Source organism: Balaenoptera acutorostrata, chromosome 13 (assembly GCF_949987535.1).
Source record: "Balaenoptera acutorostrata chromosome 13, mBalAcu1.1, whole genome shotgun sequence".
Lineage (NCBI taxonomy): Eukaryota > Metazoa > Chordata > Mammalia > Artiodactyla > Balaenopteridae > Balaenoptera > Balaenoptera acutorostrata.
Genome location: NC_080076.1, coordinates 25,210,918 through 25,238,229, shown reverse-complemented (window position 1 = coordinate 25,238,229; position 27,312 = coordinate 25,210,918). Strand labels below are relative to the sequence as shown.

The window sequence follows — 27,312 nt, the reverse complement described above, 5'->3', positions numbered from 1 at the left end:
GTGCCAGATCATTTATCTGACTACATGCCATACATTACCATCTGGACCCAGAAATCAAGGGCCACATCCTAGAGATGACAGAGTAAGAAGCTGGAAAAGAGGCTGTGTTCCCGATGACAGCAGAGCCACCATACCGGCCCTGAATTGTCTACCTCTGGACTTCTCTTACAAGAGAAACAAACTAATAACATGTTCAAGCTAGCAACTGTATGTTACTCATAGACAAACCTAATCTTAACTGACACAGGAGGCTTTGAAAGTATTGTAAGGTTGCAAAAGGTATTTTGAAGGAAGAATTGTCAAGACTCAGTGATTGACTTCAGGACTTCCCTGGTGGTCCAGTGGTTAAGACTCCGTGCTCCCAATGCAGGGCGCCTGGGTTCGATCCCTGGTCAGGGAACTAGATCCCACATGAATGCCGCAACTAAGAGCCTGCATGCTGCAACTAAAGATCCCACATGCCACAACAAAGATCCCGAGTGCTGCAACTAAGACCTGGCACAGTCAAATAAATAAATAAATAAATATTTTTTAAAAAAAAAAGATTCAGTGATTGACTCAATCTAAAAAAGAAACTTATTATCTGTCAAATGACATACAAAAAAATTGTTGTTAATTCTTCCAATATCCTTATTGGAGAGTTATAGCCACTTTTGGTGTCTGCATTTTTTAATTGAGATATAATTCACATGTAACATATTAATTTCAGGTGTACAACACGATGATTCAATATATGTATATACTGTATTGCAAAATGATCGCCACAATCAGTCTAGTTAACATCCAGCACCACACAGAGTTAATTTTTTTTTCTTGTGACGAGAACATTTAAGATCTACTCTTAGCAACTTTCAAACATACAATACAGTATTATTAACTACAGTCACCACGCTGCACATTACATTCCAGGACTTATTTATTCTATAACTGGAAGTTTGCACCTTTTGACCACCTTCACCCATTTCACCCACCCCCCACCCCTCACCTGGTGTCTGCATTTTTAAAGACTGTAACAAAAACTAGAGAAGACATCAAATAGGACTGACCAAACTTTCTTAATAAATTAAAAAAAAAGCTTTCAGTAAATAAGAGCTATCTGTAAAGTTGTTCTCAGCCCTATTAGATTGCTTTGTCTAGAAACAGACAAACATGAGTATAACTTAAAACTGCAAGCAGTTTTTAAGAAGTTCAAAGCATTAAGCTCAACTAAGAACCTTAATAGGGGGCTTTCCTGGTGGCGCAGTGGTTGACAATCTGCCTGCCAATGTAGGGGACACGGGTTCGAGCCCTGGTCTGGGAAGATCCCACATGCCGCGGAGCAACTAGGCCCGTGAGCCACAACTACTGAGCGTGCGCGTCTGGAGCCTGTGCTCCGCAACAAGAGAGGCCGCGATAGTGAGAGGCCCGCGCATTGCGATGAAGAGTGGCCCCCGCTCTCCACAACTAGAGAAAGCCCTCGCACAGAAACGAAGACCCAACACAGCCAAAAATTAATTAATTAATTAAAAAAAGAATCTTAGTAGGGAAAATAAGCTTAAAAATAGGTACAGATATATAATAATTCCCATTATGCTTACTGGAAGCAGTAAGCTAAAACACACCACCATCAGAGAGACCAGACCTTCACGCTCCAAGGCAGTCAAGACCTTGAGAGCTAAGCTGCAAAGTGGAACCCCCTCAGGAAGCAGGATACCAACTACAGGACTTTCTGAAATCCACCTCTAAGATTCAGAGTCTTCTCCCCAGCCTGGGAGAGGAAGAGCACTAACAGCCATCTTGCCCCTCTGCTTTTCAGGCCCACAGCACTCAACCTCGCCTAGCTGGGTCACATAAGGAAAATTCTAGATGGGAATTCAAGCCCAACTCTCACAGTAGCTCATTCTTCCTGAAAATTTTTTCTCCCTTTGAGTCTTCCTGTTGAATTGGAGGTGCCTCCACCACCCACTGGGACAGAGAGCCCCTGCCCTCTCACTCTGGGCATGGGAACCGTCATTGCCAGAGTGTCCTGTGACTTCAAGTAGCAGCTGAGCATTATATACACTCTGATTACAAGTAAACAATACTTAAAAAACATGAATATGAAAAAGACCGAAACAAAATACAGAAAAACTTTACACGTTATTACACTGTTTTTATATTTAATCACTTCTAAAGGTCTCATTTTACCAAAGCCTGTCCTACAAATGTCACAGGTATTTCCCACATATTTGTTTACAGTCACTAAAAGGAAAACGGAACAGTCCTCTCCAGCACTAACTGTTCCCATTATCTACAAAGTGAAAGAGGACACACTGCATTTGCAGCAGCAAACAAAATCACTGATTTTCTTAAGTCTCAACAAAATATCCCAAAACATACTGTGATAGGCAGCATAACAATTCCCAAGATGTCCACATCCTAATCTATGGAACCTGTGATTCGGTTATTTTACATAGCAAAAGAGACTTTGCAGATGTAATTAAGTTAAGGACCTTAAGTTGGGGGAAAGTACCCTGAATTACCCAGGTGTGCCTGATCTAATCATATGGGTCCTTAAAAGTGCAGAACCTTTCCCAGCTGTGGTCAGATGGACTACAGAACAGTCAGAGAGATGCAATGCTGCTGGTTTTGAAGATGGAGGAAGGGGGTCACAAGCCAAGGAACGGCGCAGCCCCTAGAAGCTGGAAGATGCAAGGAAACAGATTCTCCCCTGGAAACTTCCCGAAAGGAACACAGGCTTGACACACTGATTTTAGCCCAGTGAGACCCATTTCGGACTTCTAAAATACAGAACTTTAAAAGAATAAGTTTGTATTGTTTTAAGCCATTAAATTTGTGGTGATTTGTTGCAGTAGTCATAGAAAACTAATACACACACATTAAACAACTTCTAACAATATGTGAAATCATCTGGAGGAGAGAAACGTAATCAAATTGCCCAAATACTTAGAGCAGTATGAGATATAATAGTTATTTGTGCATTTTGTGGTATATTTCACTTCTATTTTTTTCCTGCCCTCACAAAACTCCATCCATTAAAGAGCCAGCCAAAGTGACAATTCTTCAAGCATTCTGTAGAAGGATGAACCATATTAACCAAGAAAATGGAACAGTCAGAACAGGATTGACTGGAAAAATCAGGAAACAATTAAATTGTATTTTTCAGAAAGTCAAACATCAAAATGTTTGCACTGCTTCTTCAGTATCAAATGGATACCACATTTAAAAAAATAAGTCCTTCTAGATATTAAGAGCTTACTATTAATTTTTTAGGTGTGACAATCATATTGTGGGTGTATTAAAAAGAGAGTGACTCAATCTTCCAGAGACATATACTCAGATATTTACAAATGAAATGGAGTTGGGAAAAGGAATAGATAGGGCCATAGATGAAACTAAATTAGCCTGAGTTACTGATTGTTAGAGCTGGGTAATGGGTACGTGGGAGTATATTACATTATCCTGGGTTGAACTTTTCCAAATTTCAAAGTTACAAAAACACAGTCCTTGACCTACTTATCATAATAATATAGATTTCTTAATATATTTAATAGTTGAAACTCCTTCCTGTAACATTGACCCATCTCAATTTTCTGCCACTTAATCCATGTGCATCAATTCTTTCATTCCCACTCATTCTGCCCTATTTACTAACCTAATGAGTTTCAGGAAGTCACCTAACCGCTAAAAGGTTGATTCTTCATCTGCAGAATGGGAATAGTTATACTTGCCCATTCTGTCTCTGAGTTGCAGAGAAAATTATCTAAGATAAACAATACAAAGCAGGATAACCATTCAAGAAATCTACATTATTCATAAGACTTCCATGCTCAGCAGCAACCATTCACCTATTACTATAGATCCCCTTCCCTTCCACCTCCAGTTCCTCTCTTTTTTTTTTTTTTTTTTATAGCTACTTTATTTATTTCTTTCTTTATTTTTTTTTTGGCTGTGTTGGGTCTTCGGTTCGTGCGAGGGCTTTCTCTAGTTACGGCAAGTGGGGGCCACTCTTCATCGCGGTGCAGGGACCGCTCTTCATCGCGGTGCGCGGGCCTCTCACTATCGCGGCCCCTCCCGTTGCGGGGCACAGGCTCCAGACGCGCAGGCTCAGTAGTTGTGGCTCACGGGCCCAGCCGCTCCGTGGCATGTGGGATCTTCCCAGACCAGGGCTCGAACCCGTGTCCCCTGCATTAGCAGGCAGACTCTCAACCACTGCGCCACCAGGGAAGCCCCAGTTCCTCTCTTGAGCCCTCAATTCATCCGCCCAAAGCCAGGGTCCGTCTGAAAGGGTACACTCCTCTCCACCGCCTCCACACACACACTGGTGTTTTCATATCTTTCAGCACCTTCTCTCTACACACCTCTCCCTCCAGCTTTCAAGGATCCTGCTCAATCTGCCCCCCTAGCGAGTCTATCCTGTGTACCCCTTTGCTGGCCCTATTACAATCATCCCATCCCTTCTCTCTATTTCAGTACTTTCATCCTATCAGCTTTATTAACTCACTACTGTTCACAAACAACCCAGTTAACTTCCCACCCTCTCACCTTTCAGTTAAAACACAATCGCTAGTTGCCAGGGAGTGGAGAATAAGGAGTGACTTCTAATGGGTATAGGTTTCTTTTTTGGGTGATAAAGATGTTCTTAAATTAGACAGTTGCACAACCCTGTGAATATGCTTTTAAAAAACACTGAGTTAAAAAAAAGAACAAAATACCACTGCGTTATACTTTAATTGTACTTTTAAAGGGTGAATTTTATGGTATGTCAATTACATCTCAATAAAAATTTGTATGTCAGAAAAACAATCAATATTATTGCTCACCTTGCCCATCACACGCCCACTTGTCACATCAATCTCATCTTCCGAAGCATCGACTTGCTCTTCGGTATCTCCCCCCCACCAACTCCCAACACCAGGCTCGGACTGAGGCCCCTCTCACTCTCTTGATTAGCACACCCCCTCACTTCCCGGCTCTAAGTGCCACTGAATCCTGGAAGTGGGGGGGCAGCTCTCGTGGCCCCGTCCCCCACTGGCAGAAGGGACCCTTCTGCCCGGGGGGGGGGAGGGGAGGGTGTCCCCAAACCCGCTCTGACAAGGGGCGGGGGACCCGCCCGGCTCCCAGGGCCGCGCTGCCAGGGGCGGCGCCACAGCCCACCTGTCTCAGCCGGCGGGGAGATCCGCTTCCAGCTCACGGACGGACGAACGGGTGGCAGAGAGGACAGAACAAGCCGCGGTCGCCGCCGCAGCCGGGTTGGCGCACACCGACTCAGGCCTCCATGTTTCCACGTCTCTGCGGCTCCGGCTCCGACTCCTACTCCGGCTCGGCTCCCGCCCGGACGGCGTCAGTGCGGAGGCCCAGGGGCGGGGAGAGAAGAGGGAAGCTGCCGAGAACGCCGGGGGTACCGAAAGCCCCGGCGCGCTCTAGCCGGCGATCACGTGTCGCGCGGCGCGCGGACTTCTGGGAAATGCAGTCCTTCCGGCGTTCAGCGTTTCTCCACTCTCCTGCGCCTCCAGGGCAACCGCAAAGCCGCGTGGTAAAACCGAGAAGCTGCTAAACCTTCTTACCTTCGTGCTGCAGTCCTGGCTTACCCTACAGCACTTGTTCTGGTAGCTTAACTTCATTAAGGCCCCTGTTCATTCCAACACAATAATCACCCCAAAGTCAAGCAGCTCCTTGTAGGACTCTAAAGAATTGGGAAATAGGAAAATAAAGTTTGATGGAGACAGAATAGCAGATGTAGAATTGCCTGCAATACTGTCAGAAAGGACAGGTCCAACAGGAAAGAGTGTCAATGTGGTGCAGTGACAAAAGTATGGAATTTGAAGTCAAATGAGCTGAGGTTACCGGATTGACGTCCTTGGGTCCTTATTTCACCTCTCCAGCCAGTTTCCTCATCTAAAATACATATACGGGATCATGATGATACTAACCCTACAGGACTCTTGACAACGTCAGTAATAATAACTCATATTATGGGTTGTTTTCTATGTGCTATTCACTGTTACTTTATTTCTTCAAATAACGCTATGAGATAGATATCACTGTTATTTCCTTAATATGAACAGTATGTGCCAATACACTCTGAAAAGTACTGTAGAGGTCTTACATATACTTTTCCAACTTTTATTGCCAACAAGTTCCCTGAACTTGCAGAATAATTACAGGAAAATATACTAAAACACAAGATACCTGAGAAGCCTAGCTAAAAAAGAGGTGATAAAAATGTTCTGAAATTAGATAGTTTATGGCTATGCAGCCATTGTCAACAACGCTATGAATATGTGTTCATGATATATTGAGAGGAAATGGTATGTACAGTATTATCCAATTTTCAAAAATAAATTATATTTATAATACTTATGTATATATGGCCCAAGGGGAAAAAGGCTAAAGGAATATTAGCAATTATTATCTTTGGGAAATGAGGTCATGCATTTTTTTTTAATAAATTTATTTATTTATTTATATTTGGCTGCATTGGGTCTTCGTTGCTGCGCACAGGCTTCCTCTAGCTGTGGTGAGCGGAGCTACTCTTCATTGCGGTGCACGGGCTTCTCATTGTGGTGGCTTCTCTTGTTGCGGAGCACGGGCTCCAGGAACATGGGCTTCAGTAGTTGCAGCACAGGGACTCAGTAGTTGTGGCTCGTGGGCTCTAGAGCGCAGTCTCAGTAGTTGTGGCACATGGGCTTAGTTGCTCTGTGGCATGTGAGATCTTCCTGGACCAGGGCTCGAACCCTTGTCCCCTGCACTGGCAGGTGGATTCTTAACCACTGCGCCACCAGGGAAGTCCCCATGCATGATTAAAAATAGTTTTTTCCTACATGTTTTCTAATTTTTCTGCAATAAATATGAATTACATGTATAATTTTATTTTTAAATTACTATAGCAAAAAGAGAGTCAGGCACCAAATCAACCTCAAAGTGCTTTTTAATTTTGCCTATACAAAAATCACACAGTCTACCTACCCCAAAGTGACCTAGCAAAAATTGTGAGCATCTCTTCAGAACTGTCTTGATAGACTAAGAAGCAGTTTATTCTACTTTGAGGCAATGCTGTTTGTGAAATTTAATATTCCCTCCCTTTTGTATTTTTTGCATGGCTTGAAATAAAAAGTTTCACTGGAAACCAGTGTTCCTAGGCAAATATCATACTGTTGCTAAGAAAACATCATAAATCAGAAAATAATAGGAATGGTTTTAACAATATGTAATGCATTAGTTGAAGTGCAGTCCTTTGAAAACTACTTATTGTACATGTAATGTGCAAAGTATTATCCTTGGTCAGCAACTTTCAATACTGCCTGCACAAGTATCATGATAACTTTGGCTTGACTACTTCAGTGTCTAGTTATTGCAGAAACACTAACAAGAAGGCCATAAACACCCTCCCACTAAATGCAATGGGGTATCTTGGATTGGATCCTGGAACCACAAAAGGCAATAGTGGGAAAACTGATGAAAGCCAGATAAAGTCTGGACTTTAGTTAAGGATATTGTACCAATGTTAATTTCCTAGTTTTGACAATTGTGTACGGTTATATAAGATATTAATGTTTAAGGAAACTAGGAGGAGGATACTCGGGAACTGTCTGTACCTTGCAACTCTTCTGTAAATTTAAAATTTAAAATTATTCCCTATGGCAGGCCGAATAATGGCCACCCTGAAGATGTCCACATCCTAATTCCCAAAACCTATGAATATATTAGTTTACATGGCAAAGGGGAGTTAAGGTTGCAGATGGCATTAAGGTCACTAATCAGTTGACCTTAAAATAGGGAGATTATCCCCAATTATCTGGGTGGGCCCAATGTAATCACAAAAGTAAAAAGTGAGAGGGAGGCCGAAAACATGAGTCATAAATATGGCTCTTGCAGAAGATCAAGTGATTCAACGTGAGGAGCAGGCATTACTGGCTTTGAAAATGGTGAGAGTCTGGCAATGTGGAGTAGCCTCTAAAATCTAGAATGGCAAGGAAACAGATTATCTCCTAGAGCCTTCAGAAGGGAACGCAGTCTTGCTGATACCCTGATTTTAGCTCAGTGAGACTGAGTTAGACTCTCACCCACAGAGCTATAAGACAATAAATTTGTGTTGTTTTAAGCCACTAAATATGTGGTAATTTTTTGTAGCAGTAATGGAAAATGAATACATTCAAAAATAAAAAAGTGTAGGGACCTCCCTGGTGGCTCAGTGGTTAAGAATCCACCTGCCAATGCAGGGGATACAGGTTCGAGCCCTGGTCCAGGAAGATCCCACATGCCGCAGAGCAACTAAGCCCATGTGCCACAACTACTGAGCCTGTGCTCTAGAGCCCACGAGCTGCAACTACTGAGCCCACACTCTGCAACTACTGAAACCCGCACACTCTAGGCCCTGCATGCCACAATTACTGAGCCTGCGTGCTGCAACTACTGAAACCCACGTGCCCAGAGCCTGTGCTCCACAGCAAGAGAAGCCACCGCAATAAGAAGCCCATGCACCGCAATGAAGGGTAGCCCCCGCTCACAACTAGAGAAAGCCCGCGCAGCAGCGAAGACCCAACGCAGCCAAAAAGACCAAAAAAAGGTATAATTAAAAACAAAACTTCCAAATGGCTACCTGTCTTGCCAACACATTCCCAGTCTGGGACTGTACAAATATCCATGCTACTTAGAAAGAAACTGCAAACCAGAAAATGCACAAAAAATTATACTTCACTTCCCAGCTCATTTTGGTTAGACTATTATAAAAACCAGCTGTATCCAGAAACATGTTGAGTTCAATAGCAAAGTCAATCAAGCAATGAAGTATCAAGTGAGTCACTGGAAACATTATGGTATCTGAAACTGCAGTCCTGCGTAACTTCCTCATCCTCCTCACTACTCAGTGACTTTCCAGAAAGATACTTAAAACAAAGACTGGTGTGGGGCTTCCCTGGTGGTGCAGTGGTTGAGAATCTGCCTGCCAATGCAGGAGACACAGGTTCGGGCTCTGGTCTGGGAAGATCCCACATGCCGCGGAGCAACTAGGCCCGTGAGCCACAACTACTGAGCCTGCGCGTCTGGAGCTTGTGCTCCGCAACAAGAGAGGCCGCGACAGTGAGAGGCCCGTGCACCGCGATGAAGAGTGGCCCCCGCTCGCCACAAGTTGAGAAAGCCCTCGTACAGAAACGAAGACCCAACACAGCCAAAAATAAATAAATTGATTAATTAAAAAAAAAAAAAAACAAGGACTGGTGCTTCTGATTTAGGATGTCCATTTGGTTCATTCATTCACTTATTCCGCTAATATTCACTTAGCAATTCTGTGTGCACTGTGCTTCAGGGCTGGGCCTGACCTCAAGAAGCTGAAGGTCTAGCAGAGGAAACAGGCATTATACAATTAAAAATTGGGTTAAATTGCCACGAAGAACTAGAAGAGTCAGCACAGCCTGGTATCCAGCCACAAGGAAACAGCTTTTCAAGAAATAAATGGTGAAAAATTAACCATTTTCTGGATGAGCAGGGCCAGTATTTTCAACATCTTAATAATAAAATTTATACCTGCAAAATTGAAATTTCCTTTAGGGTTAAAACAAAGAAACAAATAGAACTGAACTAAATCAACAAAAAATTATTCCAGAGGTGCTAAATGCCACCATGGCCCCTCAGTAATAAATGGTTCCCAATGCGATCAAATGGCCTTGGCTATGGAATAATGGAAATTTTACTAGGTTTACCCAGTGAATGAAATACACTGCAAGTCTCTGAATGAGATTATTATTTCTGATTTTCTCTGAGGCTCTAAACATAATTCCCTCCCTCCATCTCCATAAATCAGACCATGTCCCCCATCTGCTTAAAGACTTCCAGTGGCTTCTCACTTCATTCAGTATTAAAGCCAATGGTATTAAAATGGCCTGCAAAGCCCTACAATATGCCTCAATCCCAAAGCCATCCCACCACTATAATCTCACCTCCACTCGTGGCTATTTCACTGTCAGACCTAATTGGAATGGCCTCCTTGCCGCTGCTCCAAGCACGCTCCCAGCTCAGGGCCTTAGGCACCTACTGTTCCCTCTGCTTGGACCACTCTTTTCCCTATTTTTAGTAGTGAATATTTTATTGCGTGCCCTATAAATGCCGCACATGGATCTAGGCACTGGCGTGTTATAGATCAACTGTATTATTTGTTGTTTTCAAGGAGCTTACATTCTGGTGGAAGAAGACAATTAAATAAGTAAAACAAATTATAATTAACTTAGACCACTTCTCCTTATCTCCTCCAAGACTCTGGTCAAATGTGATATTATCAAGCCTTTCCTTGTTCGCCCTGCATAAAATAGCAACACCTCCCCACCCTCACCTCCTGTCCCCAGACTCCAGCACTCTCCATTCTTTCCCCTCCTTCATCTTCCTACACAGCTTTTAATCACCCCTCCACACGTTGTATAGTCATCTGTTTATTTGTCTCCTTGCTAGTGGAATGTAAATTCCTTAAAGAAGGGGTTTTTTGTTTATTGGCATAGCCCAAGGCTCCCATAGGCACGTAGTAAACATTTTTTGAATAAATAATAAACCATTTCACCGGGTGTTATGGATTGAATTATTCTCCCCCATCAAAAAAAAAAAAATTCATATAGTGAAGTTCTAACTCCCAGTACCTTAGAATGTGACCTTATTTGGAGATACGGTCTTTATAGAGGCGATCAAATTAAAATGAAGTCATTAGAATGGGTCCTAATCCAACATGACAGGTGCCCTTATAAAAGGGGGAAATTTACAAACAGACATATACAGGGAGAATGCCATGTGAAGATGAAGGCAGACATCAGAGTTATGCATCTACAAGCCAAGGAACACAAAAGATTGCCAGTAAACCCTCAGAAGCTAAGGGAGAGGTGTGTAACAGATTCTCTCTCACAGCCCTCAGAAGAAACCAACACTGCAGACACCTTGACCTCTGACTTCTAGCCTCCTGAACTGTGAGACAATAAATTTCTGTTGTTTAAGATACCCAATTTATGCTTCTATATTACTGCTGTTCTAGCAAACTAATACACCAAGCAGTCCACCACTTGCTTCCCCTACTTTGCCCATGTATGCAAAACTGTGTATTTGACTAGAAAATATCACCAAAGTACTAAATGTTCAATGACAGGGGATTGGCTGAATGCATTATGGTACATCCATCCAACAGAATACTGCGCCTTTAAAAAGAAGGATGTAGAAAGTTATTTAATGACTTGGAAAGTCCTTCACAACAGGTTGTTAAATGAAATTAAGTGTAACAAACAATATGTAAAACATAATTCCAATTTATTTAAAAGTCTGAAGAACTGGGTTGGAAATGTAACTTTTATTTTTCAATTTTTATGCATTTGTACAGTTTGCATACAAGAATATATTCAATATATATACAAAACTAATATATGTGCATGTATTCAAACATATACAAGTGTATATATGTAATATATCAAAATATATACATAATTGGACCTAATTTTCACAATGCTGTGAGTAAAGTATTATTGTCTCCATTTTACCCCTGAGAAAATATAATACAAAACAGTTTGTATTTTTTTTTTAAGTTACTGAACGTTATACACCTAGGTTACTCAGACCTCCAAGAGTTCACCTTCTAATATAAACAATGTAAACAGGAAAGTCCAAAGAGAATGGATTTTTATGGTTGTTTTATGGTGATTTAGTTGTGAACTTGAATTTTTATGGTGAAAGAGAGGTGATGGTGGAAGGAGAGACTATAGGTTAGAATTGAACTTTAAGACTCTGGGGCCAAAAAGAGTCTCCGGATGTCCCTGGAATTCAGGAAATCCCAGTTGGAAGATCAGGCATTGTGGCCAGAGACCAGATCCACAGGCAAAAATATAAAGAGAGCCAGTTTCCTGGGTAGGAAAATTAGAATTCAAAATTCTTTCAATTAACTACAATAGTGAACAAAAATGAGCTGAATGACATTTAAAGGAACTCGAAATTTCTGCATTTGGGTTCAAAATACCACTGCCCAACGTAGGAAAGGCAGTTAATCGAAAAGGAAATACTTGCGACTTCCCTGGCTGTCCAGTGGTTAAGACTCCGCACTTCTACTGCAGGCGGCACAGGTTCGATCCCTGGTCTGGGGCATGCCTCATGGTGTGGCCAAAAAATAAATTAAAAAAAAAAAAGAAAGAGCAAATACTAATGGCTCTTAAACCTCACCAAAACTCATAACAGGAGAAAGCCAAATGAAAGATACCCTGAAATATTTTCTCAAATCAGATTGGCGAACGTCAAAAAGTTTGATAACACACTGTTGGCGAAGGTGTAGGGACCAGGTCCCATACGTTGCCGGAGGGCATGTACATCAGCATCACCAACAGCATGACAATATTTTCAAAATTATAAAACACATACCCTTTGACACTGCAACATACACTTCTAGAAACCTATTTTACAAATATGAGTTCACACACAAGGGAATTCCCTGGCGGTCCAGTGATTAGGACTCTGAGCTTCCACTGCAGGGGACACAAGTTTGATCCCCTGGTCGGGGAACTAAGATCCTGCATGCACTGCAGTGCAGCCAAAAAAAAAAAAAAAAAAAAAGCGCACAAGTGAAATAATTTACATACAAAGATATTTACTACAGTAAATTTTTTTTGGTAATTTAAAAAACATTTTTTATTGTGGTAAAATACAAACAAAATTTACTATCTTAACCGTTTTTTAATGTACATTTTTGTAGTATTAAGTATATTTACACTGTTGTTTAACTGTCCTCACCATCTATCTCCAGAACTTTTTCATCTTCCCCAGCTGAAACTCTGCACCCATTAAACACTAACTCCCCTTTCCTCACTGCCCCTAACCCCACCAATGCAACCACCATTCTACTTTCTGTCTCTATGACTTTGACTACTTTAGATACCTCATTTATAATCATACAGTATTTGTCTTTTTTGTGACTGGCTTATTTCACTTAGCTTAATGTCCTCAAGGGTCATCCATGTTACAGCACATATCAGAATTTCTTTTCTTTTTAAGGCTGAATAGTATTATTATGTTAAGGTAGTTTCCTTCTATTTCTAGTTTGTTGAGTGTTTTATCACGAAAAGGTGTTGAATTTTGTCAAATGCTTTCTCTGCATCAATTGAGATGATCACGTGGAGTTTTTTCCCCTTCATTCTGTTAATGTGGTATATTACATTGAGCAATTTCTGTACACTGAACCATTCTTTCATTCCAGGAATAAAGTCCACTTGGTCCTTTTAATATACTGTTGAATTTGGTTTGCTAGTATTTTGCTGAGAATTTTTGAATCTATATACATTAGAGATACTGATTTGTAGGTTTCAGGTCTCTCTCCCTCTCTCTTTTTTTTTTGGCAGCGTGGCATGTGGGATCTTAGTTCCCTGACCAGGGATTGAACTCATGTCCCCTGCATTGGAAGTGTGGAGTCCTAACCACTGGACCACCAGGGAAGTCCCTAGAATTCACTTGTGAAGCAGCCATTAGGTCCAGGGCTTTTCTTTGCTGGGAGATTTTTGATTACTGATTCAATCTCTTTACTAGTTATAGGTCTATTCAGGATATCTATCTCTTCATGATTCAGTCTCTGTAGGTCTTGTGTTTCTAGGAATTTGTCCACTTCATCTAGGTTATTCATTTTGTTGGTGTACGATTGTTCACAGTACTCTCTTATAATCTTTTTTTATTTCTGTAGCATAGGTTGTAATGTCCCCACTTTCATTTATGATTTTAGTAATTTGACTCTTCTCTTTAGTTTTCTTAGTCAGTCTAGCTAAAGATTTGTCAATTTTGTTGATCTTTTCAAAAATCATCTTTTGGTTTTGTTGATTTTCTCTATCATTTTCCTTTTCTCTATCTCATTTATCTCTGCTTTAATTTTAACTATTTCTTTCCCTCTGCTAGTTTTGGGTTTAGTTTGTTCTTTTGTTTTTTCCTTAGTTTCTTAAGCTGTAAAGTTAAGTTGTTGATTTGAGAGCTTTCTTCTTTTTTAATGTAAACATTTATAGCTATAAATTTCCCCTTTAGCACTGCTTTCACTGGGTCCCATAAGTTTTTTTTAATTTACTTTTTATTGAAGTATAGTTGAATCCATCAGTTCTGTTATTTTGTGTCTTTATTTTCATTTGTCTCAAGATATTTCCTAATTTCCTTTGTGATTTCTTCTTTGATCCACTGGGTTATTTAAGAGTTTATTGTTTAATTTCCACAAATCTGTGAATTTTCCAGTTTTCCTTCTTCTACTGATTTCTAACTTCCTTCCATTGTAGTCAGAGAGGACACTTTATATGATATGTATCTTTTAAATCTTTTGAGACTTAATCTGTGGCTTAACATATGCTCTATTTTTGAGAATGACCTATGTGCACTTGAGAAGAATGTGTACTCTGCTGTTGTTGAGTAAAGTTTTCTGCATGTGTCTGTTGGAGCCAGTTGGCTTACTGTGTTGTTCAAGTCCTCTCTTTACTTACCTTCTGTCTGATGGTTCTATCCATTATTGAGAGAGGTGTATTAAAGTCTCCAACTATTATTGTAAACTATTTCTCCTTTCAATTTTGCCCATTTTTCCTTCCTGTATTTTGATGCAGTATTTTTTGTAATGTTGAAAGACAGAAAACAACCTAATATCCATTGATCTTCAAGATACACTTATTCTTTTTTTTTTTCTTTTTTCATTTTTTGGCCACACGGCACAGCATGTGGGATCTTAATTCCCGACCAGGGATCAAATCCGTGCCCCCTGCATTGGAAGCACAGAGTCTTAACCATTAGACCGCCAGGGAAGTCCCAAGATACACTTATTCTTTCTAAGATATACTTTTTTTTTCGGCTGCGTTGAGTCTCTTGCTGTTCGTGGGCTCTCTCTAGTTGCGGTGAGTGGGCTCTACTCTTCGCTGTGGTGAACGAGCTTCTCATTGTGGTGGCTTCTATTGTTGTGGAGCATGGGCTGTAGGTGCTTGGGCTTCAATAGTTGCAGCACACAGGCTCAGTAGTTGTGGCACACGGGCTTAGTTGCTCCGTGGCATGTGGGATCTTCCCGGACCAGGGATCGAACCCATGTCCCCTGCATTGGTAGGCGGATTCTTAACCACTGAGCCACCAGGGAAGTCCTAAGATATACTTTTAACTGAAAAAAGAAAACCAAGCAGTGCATATTGTATGTTACTTTTGTCTAAAAAAAGAGAAAGTAAATACATACATATGTGTGTATTTGCTTATGCCTTCAGAGAATAAGTCTGGAAGGATAAAGAAGAAATTGGTAAATCTGACTACCTCTTAGGAGGGGAACTGGGTTCTTGGGAACCAGGGTGGGAGGATGAAATCTTTCTCTGTGTGCACTCTTGTACCTTGTGAATTTTGTACCTCGTGAACATATCACCTATTCAAAAAGACGTATGATTGAAGATTTTTAAATGCTGTAGACTGAAAACTTTAAAAAAAAATGGGTAAGTTATGGTTCAAATTAAAAGGATCCTAGAAGGTATTAGATAACTGTAAGTTCAGTAAGTAGGGCAGGCTGCTAAACGAGCTTGCTTGTATTCCGGAAAGCTCAGTTCAGATATGATGTAGTAAAAGGGAGAGAGCTGGAGCTAATTATTCATTTGTTAGTTCGTTTATACTCTTCTTCCCCCAAATATTTAAAATGACTTGAAAACACATGAAATACAAAAATTGGAACATTAAAAATAGGAGGAGGGAATTCCCTGGCAGTCCAGTGGTTAGGACTTGGTGCTTTCACTGCCGTGGGCCCAGGTTCAATCCCTGATCAGGGAACTAAGATCCCGCAAGCTGCGTGGTGCAGCCAAAAAAAAAAAAGAAAGAAAAGAAAAGAAAAAAAAGAAACCAACAAAACAGGAGGAAAAGAAGGGTCAGGGCATAAACTGGAGCCAAATGGGTAGACTAGGTGTCTTTCTAAACCTCCTAAGTTGAGTTTTTTATAACTGCTGGTTTACAATGTCTGCCATGCAGCTTTTCTCTGTTGCAAGTTGAATACAGACTTCATGTGTGAATAAGTCTTCATCTACAGGGTACTGACTCTCTTCTTAGAACCTAAAGGGCCAAAAAGGGCCTATGCCTATTAGAAGGCCACTCCACAAGCAGGAGCAAAACTATCTCTAGATTATTGTTTCAAGCCTGTCCAAGAACAGTGCTCATGTTTCCAACTTTTCTGAGAAAGAAGAGCAGACTTTGGAGTCAGACTTGACTTTGAATTCTGGTTCCATAATTACGAGCTGAATGATTTGAGAAAGAGACTATCCTAGTCTGTTCTTAGTTAGCTCCTATAACTGAATACCATACACTGGGTAGCTTAAACAACAGACATTTATTTCTCACAATTCTGGAGGTTGGGAAGTCCAACCTCTGTTGATTAAGGCGCTGGCAGATATGGTATCTGGTGAGAACACTCTTCGTGGTTTGTCAATGGCTCTTGTCACTGTAGCCTCACATGGTGGAGAACGAGAGGTCTAGTCTCTTTCTCTCCTAATAAAGACACCAGTCCTGGGACTTCCCTGGTTGTCTAGTGGTTAAGACTCTGTGCTTCCACTGCAGGGGGCATGGGTTTGATCCCTGATCAGGAAACAAAGATCCTGCATGCTGCACAGTGAGGCCAAAAGAAAAAGAAAAAAAGACACTAATCCTGTCCTGGGGGCTCCACCCTCATGACCTTACCTAAACCTAATTACCTCCAAAAGGCCCACCTTCTAGTACTGTCCCATTGGGGTTAGGGCTTCAATATATAAATTTAGGGGGAACACAAACATGCAGCCCATAGCAGCTACTTAACCTCTGTGAGACTAGTTTTCTATTACTGGAGACAGTAATACCCCACTCATATCTCACAGTTGCTGTGAGAGTTAAATTAAGTAATGCATGTAGTGTGCCTTTTTCTGTAACTGTTAATTCACCTGCATAATCCAGATGGTAATAATCAACTCACATGTAGTTGCCAGTTTCTGGGTGCCCCTCCTAACAGGGATATACTATACATTAACCAGAACTAGATTAAGGGCAAACAGGATGGCGAGAGGTCTCATGATCGATGTGGAATGGCTGACAGAACTGAGGATGCACAACTAGATAAAGAGAAGACTTGAGATAAACATGGAGCAGGGGGCATGACCACTTATTTTGTGTGTGCCAGGGAACCAAATTAGGACCACAGATCTGAAGTTACAGGTTGCAGATTTCCACTCCATATAAAAACTTTTTGACAATAAGATCAATACTAATAATTAACAATTCACATTGTGGATTGTTTGCTATGACCTATGCACTGTTATTTTATTTAAATCTGCAAGCAATTCTGTGAGAAAGAGTCGATGTAGAAATTTATTTAATGGCCTGGAAAACATTTCACAATAGGTTGTGAAGTGAAATTAAGCTTACTATGAATGAAATGGTCTACCTGGAAGGAAAATGAGATTCTGATCACTACATGTGTTCAAGCATAGGCTGGATGAACACATAGTCAAATAAAATCGCACCTGGGAAGGGACATTGGCAATTATCCAAGTTTCTTTATATTAGAGGTGAGGAACTGAGCCTTAGGGACCTGAGAGGACTCAGCCAAGGACACACAGCCAGTAAGCTGTGCAGATGACTGGACTGAGCAGTCCCCTCGGCCTCCCTGTAGGCAGTGATGACGAATCCCCTGCAATGCCAGCCCTGAGCACTCAGGTAAGACACTGCCGCGGACAGTGTTGAATACTCAGAGGCAGTGACTCCTCAGGTCCAGAGTGTTGCCTGCCTGGTCGAGTGAGAGGCTACCCAGTTAGTTCTCAAATCCCTCCTGCCTGCAGGAGAGCCCAGCTATACATCTAAGTGTACAGAGTCCCTGTTCATCTTTCCTTACCCGGAGCCCTGAGGCTAAGCCTTGCGAGAAAGCTGTTTGGACAGCCAGACCACCACAGGTCCTAAGAGGAGCTGTCCACTGCCTCACTGCTGGAGGACTTAGAGGGGTTACTGTGCAGTTGTCAACGTCTCCTTCCTGCTGGGGCCAAATTAGGAGTCACAAACTAATATTAGTTAACGGTGTTTTGAAGACACGTACCCATACCAGGCACTGTGGTAAAAGTTTCAGGTATATTAACTCACTTAATGGTCATTATGACCCTCCAGAATACTTATTTATCGTCCTGGTTTTACAGTCCCAAGAAGTTAAACTTCCCAACATTACAAAGCTAGCAAGTAATGATTCGAATCCAGGCAGTCTGCCTGCAGAGCCCACTCTTACTAGAAAAGGTCATCTCAGAGGTCTTTATGCCAACATCACCAGTGTGTGAAGATCTATGATGACTTCCACAGAGTTACGTCATCTTGCTAAGTAAAATGGGCTGTTATACCTGGGTGTATGAGCGTTGAGCTGTAAGCACCTTCTAATTATCTTGATGAACTCACTCATGTTGACGTGATCAGGCACCAGGAACTTTGTTTTATCCAGGACCGGAAGTTGCTTCTCACCTTTGTATCATTCTACCGGGATTTTGGTAGGATGCTGCTCTCGGATAAGTCGGACATCTCCTACTCTTTGTTCGAAGGTTCGGCGCTGTTTGAAGGTTTTCTCTGACGGCATGGCGCGGCAGGCTGGGCGGGGGCGGCGAGGTGGAGGGTCCCGGCTGCTCCAGGCGGCGGCTGCCACGGCTCTGACTGTGGCGACAGTGACTGCTCTTGTGTCTGAACAATCTGTTTTAAGCCTAGTCGTCTGTAGTCTATTCTCAATGTTTATATATTATTTTAATTTTTATTATAACAACAGCACAGGGACTTCCCTGGTGGCGCAGTGGTTAAGAAGCCGCCTGCCAATGCAGGGGACACGGGTTCAAGCCCTGGTCCGGGAAGATCCCACATGCCGCGGAGCACCTAAGCCCATACGTCACAACTACCGCTAAACTAAAAGCATTAAAATTGAGATACACTTTCTCTACCTTTTGGCTTAAAGCTGTAGATGATCCACGTTTTATGTTAAGTGTGTGACTAAAATATGTTATTAAAAAGCATTTTTAAGAGTATTTCAGTTATCACTGTTAGGTCAAGCAGTCATCAAAATTCCCCCACTCCATGTGCATGTCAGTTTTGAAAAGAGCAAAAGGAAACATGTTCTTCACAGATACCAATATCAAACGTTAAACAGTTTCAAAGTCCGACTAGAATAAATAACCAGTGCTTCCTACTACCCGCATAGGGATCACTATGTACTATTTTTGTGACAGCTATCACAGAAGGATCACAGACCCACTTGAGACTGGACATTAGCAGGTCACCATGAACCCTTGTGTGTTTGTGTGTGGAAAACTTGTATCTGTGAGTGGCAGTTATTTATGGTAACTGAGGAAGAAAAAGCAATATTACTGCATACGGGCCCTCAACCCCAATCAGCTACTCTTCCCGACGCACGCATCTGTCCACATGGCTAACTTTTAATATGTACATTTTTACATTATGTAAATTCTTAATTAGCCTGACTTGCTTAGATTGTATACATCATTATATCTGACATTCTTGTAACTACTGTGTGATCAGTAAGATTCCTATAAGACACTCTGCTTTTTACAGACAAAAATATCACGATGAGAGGGGCGACTTACTCATACCCCACATTAGTGGGTGGTGATTCTATTTACAGGGTTTTAAAACAAGTACATTTTTAATGAATAAAGGTGAATAACGGCACAACTAAAAACTGAAGAAAAAAACAAAAACAGATTGTCATGTGATAATTTCTTTTCCTTCAGATTGTTTAAAGTCTATCTTCAAAGTCAACAATAAGAAAAAAAATACGGCACCATTAAAAAAAAATCTAGGAGGGGGGTCAGGAGGGATTTTTATACTATCTATCTATCTATCTATATTTTTGGCTGCATTGAGTCTTCGTTGCTGCGTGAGGGCTTTAGTTGCAGCGAGCGGGGTTACTCTTCGTTGTGGTGCGCAGGCTTCTCATTGCGGTGGCTTCTCTTGTTGCAGAGCACAGGCTCTAGGTGCACAGGCTTCAGTAGTTGCAGCACGTGGGCTCAGTAGTTGTGGCTCGTAGGCTCTAGAGCACAGGCTCAGTAGTTGTGGCACACGGGCTTAGTTGCTCCGCGGCGTGTGGGATTTTTCTGGACCAGGGCTCAAACCCATGTTCCCTGCATTGGCAAATGGATTCTTAACCACTGCACCACCATGGAAGTCCCACTATCTGTATTTTTAAAATACTTTACAATAAGAATACACTAATGTATTAGTTGTAGAATAACATTAAACTCTAGGAAAGATGCATTGGTAAGTAAAGGGTTTGGGGAGGTGACCCATGCTGCTGTTTTTTAAATTGTGAAACATGTCACGAGAAGATATATTTAAGGGACACAACTTAAAGAACAGTATTGTTAAACCCACTACCCAACTAAGAAACAGTAGCGTCGACTAAAAAAAATTGCACAACCTAAGAGTAGAGAATTATGTTTTATTTGGTGGACTCTCTGAGGACCCAAACTCAGAAGACAGCCTCTCAGATAGCTCGGAGGGACTGCTCGGAAGAGGTAAGGGAGGAGCCAGGATATATGGGGGTTTTGTAACAAAAACCAGGTAGTCAGACATCAAAAGATTATTGTTAATTAAAGAAAACCAGTCATATCAAGTTAATGAATTTAGCACTTTTCTCTGTATGGGGAGATGCAAAAGTATGGGCTCAATGAAATCATTCCTTTGAAAAGCACCTCAGCTATCTGGGGCCAGTATCCTGTGTTTTCCATCCCGAGTCTCCTCAGAGTGCACCATTGGGGTGTGGTTGCAGTGGCTGAGGGCTTGGTGGCAGGCATCCTGTCTCCACCCTGAGTTCCCTTAGAGCTCAGTGTTGCGGGGGTGGGGGGATTGCTGCTGTAATGTGATGGCTTGATGGCTGTAGCATCCCTTGTTTACTGATATGGCAGGCAACATTTTTCATTCACAGTAGCAATATCCCAGAAAGCCCTCTCTGTGCTTCTCCTTGATTGCATCTCTCTCCCCTGAGGTAAACACCATCCTAACTTCTATGCTAATTATTCTCAAGATTCTTAGAAATTGTTTTACCACTTTGGTAATACTGTTTAGTTTTGCCTATTTTTGAATTATATAAAAATCATTCAGCATGATTCTTTTGTGGCTTTTTTTTCGCTCAAATTTTTTTTCGAGATTCACCCATGTGGATGCATACATCGAAGAATTCACTTTTATATTTACTTTTTTATTTACATTTTTATTGACTTGCCTATAGTAAACTGACAAATGTTAAGGTTGTACCTAAATCTTCTCTTATGTATATCTTCTCAATATATATCTGTGTAACCACCAATCACATGGAGATAGACAACATTTCCAGCACCCTAGAAAGCTCACTTATTCTTCTTTCCAATCCCCCAGAAGTAACCACTCTTCATACATCATGCAACATAATTACTTTTGAGTTTTCATTTTTCACTGCTACATAGTATTCCAGTATACACATATTTTGTGAATTTAGACATAAAATAATTGCTGACTGGCTTTTGGATCCCTTGATCAGGTGAGCTAAGAAGCTTGCCCCCATGATTTCATTAACCCTAAACTCTACACTTAACATATATATAATATAGACTGACATGTCAGAATTGATTTTTGGGGTGAGGGGCAAGAGAATAGTTGTGTGGTATAGAACAGTGGCTACCAAGTCCAGTCCAAGAATAGGTGATAAGCTTTCACCAACCAGGCTTCCCTAGTGGCACAGGGGTTAAGAAACTGCCTGCCAGTGCAGGGGACACGGGTTTGATCCCTGGTCCGGGAAGATCTCACATGCCGCAGAGTAACTAAGCCAGTGTGTCACAACTACTGAGCCTGCGCTCTAGAGCCCGTAAGCGACAACTACTGAGCCCATGTGCCACAACTACTGAAGCCCACGCACCGCAACGAAGAGCAGCCCCTGCTCACTGCAACTAGAGAAAGCCCAATGCGCAGCAAAGAAGACCCAATGCAGCCATAAATAAACAAACAAATTAATTAATTAAAAAAAAGTTTTCACCAACCATAAAAAGAATAATATGGAGAAGCAAGAAGAACTACAATCCTGCAGCCTGTGGAACAAAAACCACATTCACAGAAAGACAGACAAGATGAAAAGGCAGAGGGCTATGTACCAGATGAAGGAACAGGATAAAACCCCAGAAAAACAACTAAATGAAGTGGAGATAGGCAACCTTCCAGAAAAAGAAATCAGAATAATGATAGTGAAGATGATCCAGGACCTTGGAAAAAGAATGGAGGCAAAGATCGAGAAGATGCAAGAAATGTTTAACAAAGACCTAGAAGAATTAAAGAACAAACAGAGATGAACAATACAATAACTGAAATGAAAACTACACTAGAAGGAATCAATAGCAGAATAACTGAGGCAGAAGAACAGATAAGTGACCTGGAAGACAGAATGGTGGAAATCACTGCTGCGGAACAGAATGAAGAAAAAAGAATGAAAAGAAATGAAGACAACCTAAGAGACCTCTGGGACAACATTAAACGCAACAACATTCACATTATAGGGGTCCCAGAAGGAGAAGAGAGAGAGAAAGGCCCCGAGAAAATATTTGAAGAGATTATAGTCAAAAACTTCCCTAACATGGGAAAGGAAATAGCCATGCAAGTCCAGGAAGTGCAGAGTCCCATACAGGATAAACCCAAGGAGAAACACGCCGAGACACATAGTAATCAAATTGGCAAAAATTAAAGACAAAGAAAAATTATTGAAAGCAACAAGGGAAAAATGACAAATAGCATACAAGGGAACTCCCATAAGGTTAACAGCTGATTTCTCAGCAGAAACTCTACAAGCCAGAAGGGAGTGGCATGATATACTTAAAGTGATGAAAGGGAAGAACCTACAACCAAGATTACTCTACCCAGCAAGGATCTCATTCAGATTTGATGGAGAAATCAAAAGCTATACAGACAAGCAAAAGCTAAGAGAATTCAGCACCACCAAACCAGCTCTACAACAAATGCTAAAGGAACTTCTCTAAGTGGGAAACACAAGACAAGAAAAGGACCTACAAAAACAAACCCAAAACAATTAAGAAAATGGTCATAGGAACATACATATCAATAATTACCTTAAATGTGAATGGATTAAATGCTCCAACCAAAAGACACAGGCTTGCTGAATGGATACAAAAACATGACCCACATATATGCTGTCTACAAGAGACCCACTTCAGACCTAGGGACACATACAGACTGAAAGTGAGGGGATGGAAAAAGATATTCCATGCAAATGGAAATCAAAAGAAAGCTGGAGTAGCAATACTCATATCAGATAAAATAGACTTTAAAATAAAGACTGTTACAAGAGACAAGGAAGGACACTACATAATGATCAAGGGATCAATCCAAGAAGAAGATATAACAATTATAAATATATATGCACCCATCACAGGAGCACCTCAATACATAAGACAACTGCTAACAGCTATAAAAGAGGAAATCGACAGTAACACAATAATAGTGCGGTTCTTTAACACCTCACTTACACCAATGGACAGATCATCCAAAATGAAAATAAATAAGGAAACAGAAGCTTTAAATAACACAATAGACCAGATAGATTTAAGTGATATTTATAGGACATTCCATCCAAAAACAGCAGATTACACTTTCTTCTCAAGTGCGCATGGAACATTCTCCAGGATAGATCACATATTGGGTCACAAATCAAGCCTCAGTAAATTTAAGAAAATTGAAATCATATCAAGCAACTTTTCTGACCACAACGCTATGAGATTAGAAATCAATTACAGGGAAAAAAACGTAAAAAAACACAAACACATGGAGGCTAAACAATACGTTACTAAATAACCAAGAGATCACTGAAGAAATCAAAGAGGAAATCAAAAAATACCTAGAGACAAATGACAATGAAAACACGACGATCCAAAACCTATGGGATGCAGCAAAAGCAGTTCTAAGAGGGAAGTTTATAGCTATACAAGCCTACCTCAAGAAACAAGAAAAATCTCAAATAAACAACCTAACCTTACACCTAAAGGAACTTGAGAAAGAAGAACAAACAAAACCCAAAGTTAGCAGAAGGAAAGAAATCATAAAGATCAGAGCAGAAATAAATGAAATAGAAACAAAGAAAACAACAGCAAAGACCAATGAAACTAAAAGCTGGTTCTTTGAGAAGATAAACAAAATTGATAAACCATTAGCCAGACTCATCAAGAAAAAGAGGGAGAGGGGGAGCTGAGGCTCGGCTTCAGTCGGATCGCAGGGAGAGGACTGGGGTTGGCGGCGTGAACACAGCCTGAAGGGGTTAGCGCACCACAGCTAGCCCGGAGGGAGTCCGGGAAAAAGTCTGCAGCTGCCGAAGAGGCAAGAGACTTTTTCTTGCCTCTTTGTTTCGTGGCGGGCAAGGAGAGGGGATTCAGAGCGCCGCCTAAACGAACTCCAGAGAAGGGCGTGAGCCGCGGCGATCAGTGCGGACCCCAGAGACGGGCGTGAGACGCTGGGGCTGCTGCTGCCGCCTCCAAAAAGCCTGTGTGTGAGCACAGGTCACTCTCCACACCGCCCCTCCCGGGAGCCTGTGCAGCCCGCCACTGCCAGGGTCCCGGGATCTGGGGACAACATCCCCGGGAGAACGCACTGCGCGCCTCAGGCTGGTGCAACGTCACGCCGGCCTCGGCCGCCGCAGGCTCGCCCCGCCGCCTCTGTACCCCTCCCTCCCCGCGGCCTGGGTGAGCCAGAGCCCCCGAAGCAGCTGCTCCTTTAACCCCGTCCTGTCTGGGCGGGGAACAGACGCCCTCAGGCGACCTACACGCAGAGGCGGGTCCAAATCCAAAGCTGAACCCCAGGAGCTGTGCGAACAGGGAAGAGAAGGGGAAATCTCTCCCAGCAGCCTCAGAAGCAGCGGATTAAAGCTCCACAATCAACTTGATGTACCTGCATCTGCTGAACACCTGAACAGACAACGAATCAGCCCAAATTCAGGAGGGGGACTCTGGGAGCAGGAGATATTAATTTTTCCCCTTTTCCTTTTTTTTGTGAGTGTATATGTATATGCTTCTGGGTGAGATTTTGTCTGTATACCTTTGCTTTACAATAGCTTTATTTTACTTCACTATATTATAGCCTCTTTCTTTCTTTCTTTCTTTCTATTTTTTCTCCCTTTTACTCTGAGCCGTGTGGACGAAAGGCTCTTGGTGCTCCAGCCAGGCATCAGGGCCGTGCCTCTGAGGTGGGAGAGCCAACTTCAGAACACTGGTCCACAAGACACCTCCCAGCTCCACGTAATACCAAACGGCAAAAATCTCCCAGAGATCTCCATCTCAACATCAAGACCCAGCTTCACCCAACGACCAGCAAGCTACAGTGCTGGACACCCTATGCCAAACAACTAGCTAGACAGGAACACAACCCCATCCATTAGCAGAGAGGCTGCCTAAAATCATAATAAGGCCACAGACACCCCAAAATACACCAGCAGACGTGGACGTGCCCACCAGAAAGACAAGATCTAGCCTCATCCACCAGAACTCAGGCACTAGTTCCCTCCACCAGGAAGCCTACACAACCCACTGAACCAACCTTAGCCACTGGGGACAGATACCAAAAACAACGGGAACTACGAACCTGCAGCCTGTGAAAAGGAGACCCCAAACACAGTAAGATAGGCAAAATGAGACGACAGAAAAACACACAGCAGATGAAGGAGCAGGCTCAAAACACACTGGACTTAACAAATGAAGAGGAAATAGGTAGTCTACCTGAAAAAGAATTCAGAATAATGATAGTAAGGATGATCCAAAATCTTGGAAATAGAATAGACAAAATGCAAGAAACATTTAACAAGGATGTAGAAGAACTAAAGAGGAACCAAGCAATGATGAAGAACACAATAAATGAAATTAAAAATACTCTAGATGGGATCAATAGTAGAATAACTGAGGCAGAAGAAAGGATAAGTGACCTGGAAGATAAAATGGTGGAAATAACTACTACAGAGCAGGATAAAGAAAAAAGAATGAAAAGAACTGAGGACAGTCTCAGGGACCTCTGGGACAACATTAAACGCTCCAACATTCGAATTATAGGGGTACCAGAAGAAGAAGAGAAAAAGAAAGGGACTGAGAAAATTTTTGAAGAGATTATAGTTGAAAACTTCCCTAATATGGGAAAGGAAATAGTTAATCAAGTCCTGGAAGCACAGAGAGTCCCATACAGGATAAACCCAAGGAGGAACACGCCAAGACACATATTAATCAAACTGTCAAAAATTAAATATAAGGAAAACATATTAAAGGCAGCAAGGGAAAAAAAAACAAATAACACACAAGGGAATCCCCATAAGGTTAACATCTGATCTATCAGCAGAAACTCTGCAAGCCAGAAGGGAGTGGCAGGATATACTTAAAGTCATGAGGGAGAAAAACCTACAACCAAGATTACTCTACCCAGCAAGGATCTCATTCAGATTCGATGGAGAAATTAAAACCTTTACAGACAAGCAAAAGCTGAGAGAGTTCAGCACCACCAAACCAGCTTTACAACAAATGCTAAAGGAACTTCTCTAGGCAAGAAACACAAGAGAAGGAAAACACCTACAATAACAAACCCAATACATTTAAGAAAATGGGAATAGGAACATACATATCGATAATTACCTTGAATGTAAATGGATTAAATGCTCCCACCAAAAGACACAGACTGGCTGAATGGATACAAAAACAAGACCCATATATATGCTGTCTACAAGAGACCCACTTCAGACCTAGAGACACATACAGATTGAAAGTGAGGGGATGGAAAAAGATATTCCATGCAAATGGAAATCAAAAGAAAGCTGGAGTAGCAATTCTCATATCAGACAAAATAGACTTTAAAATAAAGACTATTACAAGAGACAAAGAAGGACACTATATAATGATCAAGGGATCGATCCAAGAGGAAGGTATAACAATTGTAAATATTTATGCACCCAACATAGGAGCACCTCAATACATAAGGCAAATAGTAACAGCCATAAAAGGGGAAATTGACAGCAACACAATCATAGTAGGGGACTTTAACACCCCACTTTCACCAATGGACAGATCATCCAAAATGAAAATAAATAAGGAACACAAGCTTTAAATGATACATTAAACAAGATGGACTTAATTGATATTTATAGGACATTCCACCCAAAAACAACAGAATACACATTTTTCTCAAGTGCTCATGGAACATTCTCCAGGATAGATCATATCTTGGGTCACAAATCAAGCCTTGGTAAATTTAAGAAAATTGAAATCGTATCAAGTATCTTTTCCGACCACAACGCTATGAGACTAGATATCAATTACAGGAAAAGATCTGTAAAAAATACAA

General features: G+C 41.5%; 1 protein-coding gene across 1 annotated transcript in view; it reads right to left on the bottom strand.

Annotated features, from left to right (window-relative positions):
• DYM (dymeclin) overlaps window positions 1-5,410 on the bottom strand; it is a 403,419-nt gene extending 398,009 nt beyond the window's left edge. The window contains exon 1 of the mRNA XM_007197218.3: window positions 5,137-5,410. The gene's annotated coding sequence lies outside the window, so the exon portion shown is untranslated. The remainder of the gene's footprint in view (window positions 1-5,136) is intronic.
• Window positions 5,411-27,312: the final 21,902 nt, after the last annotated feature.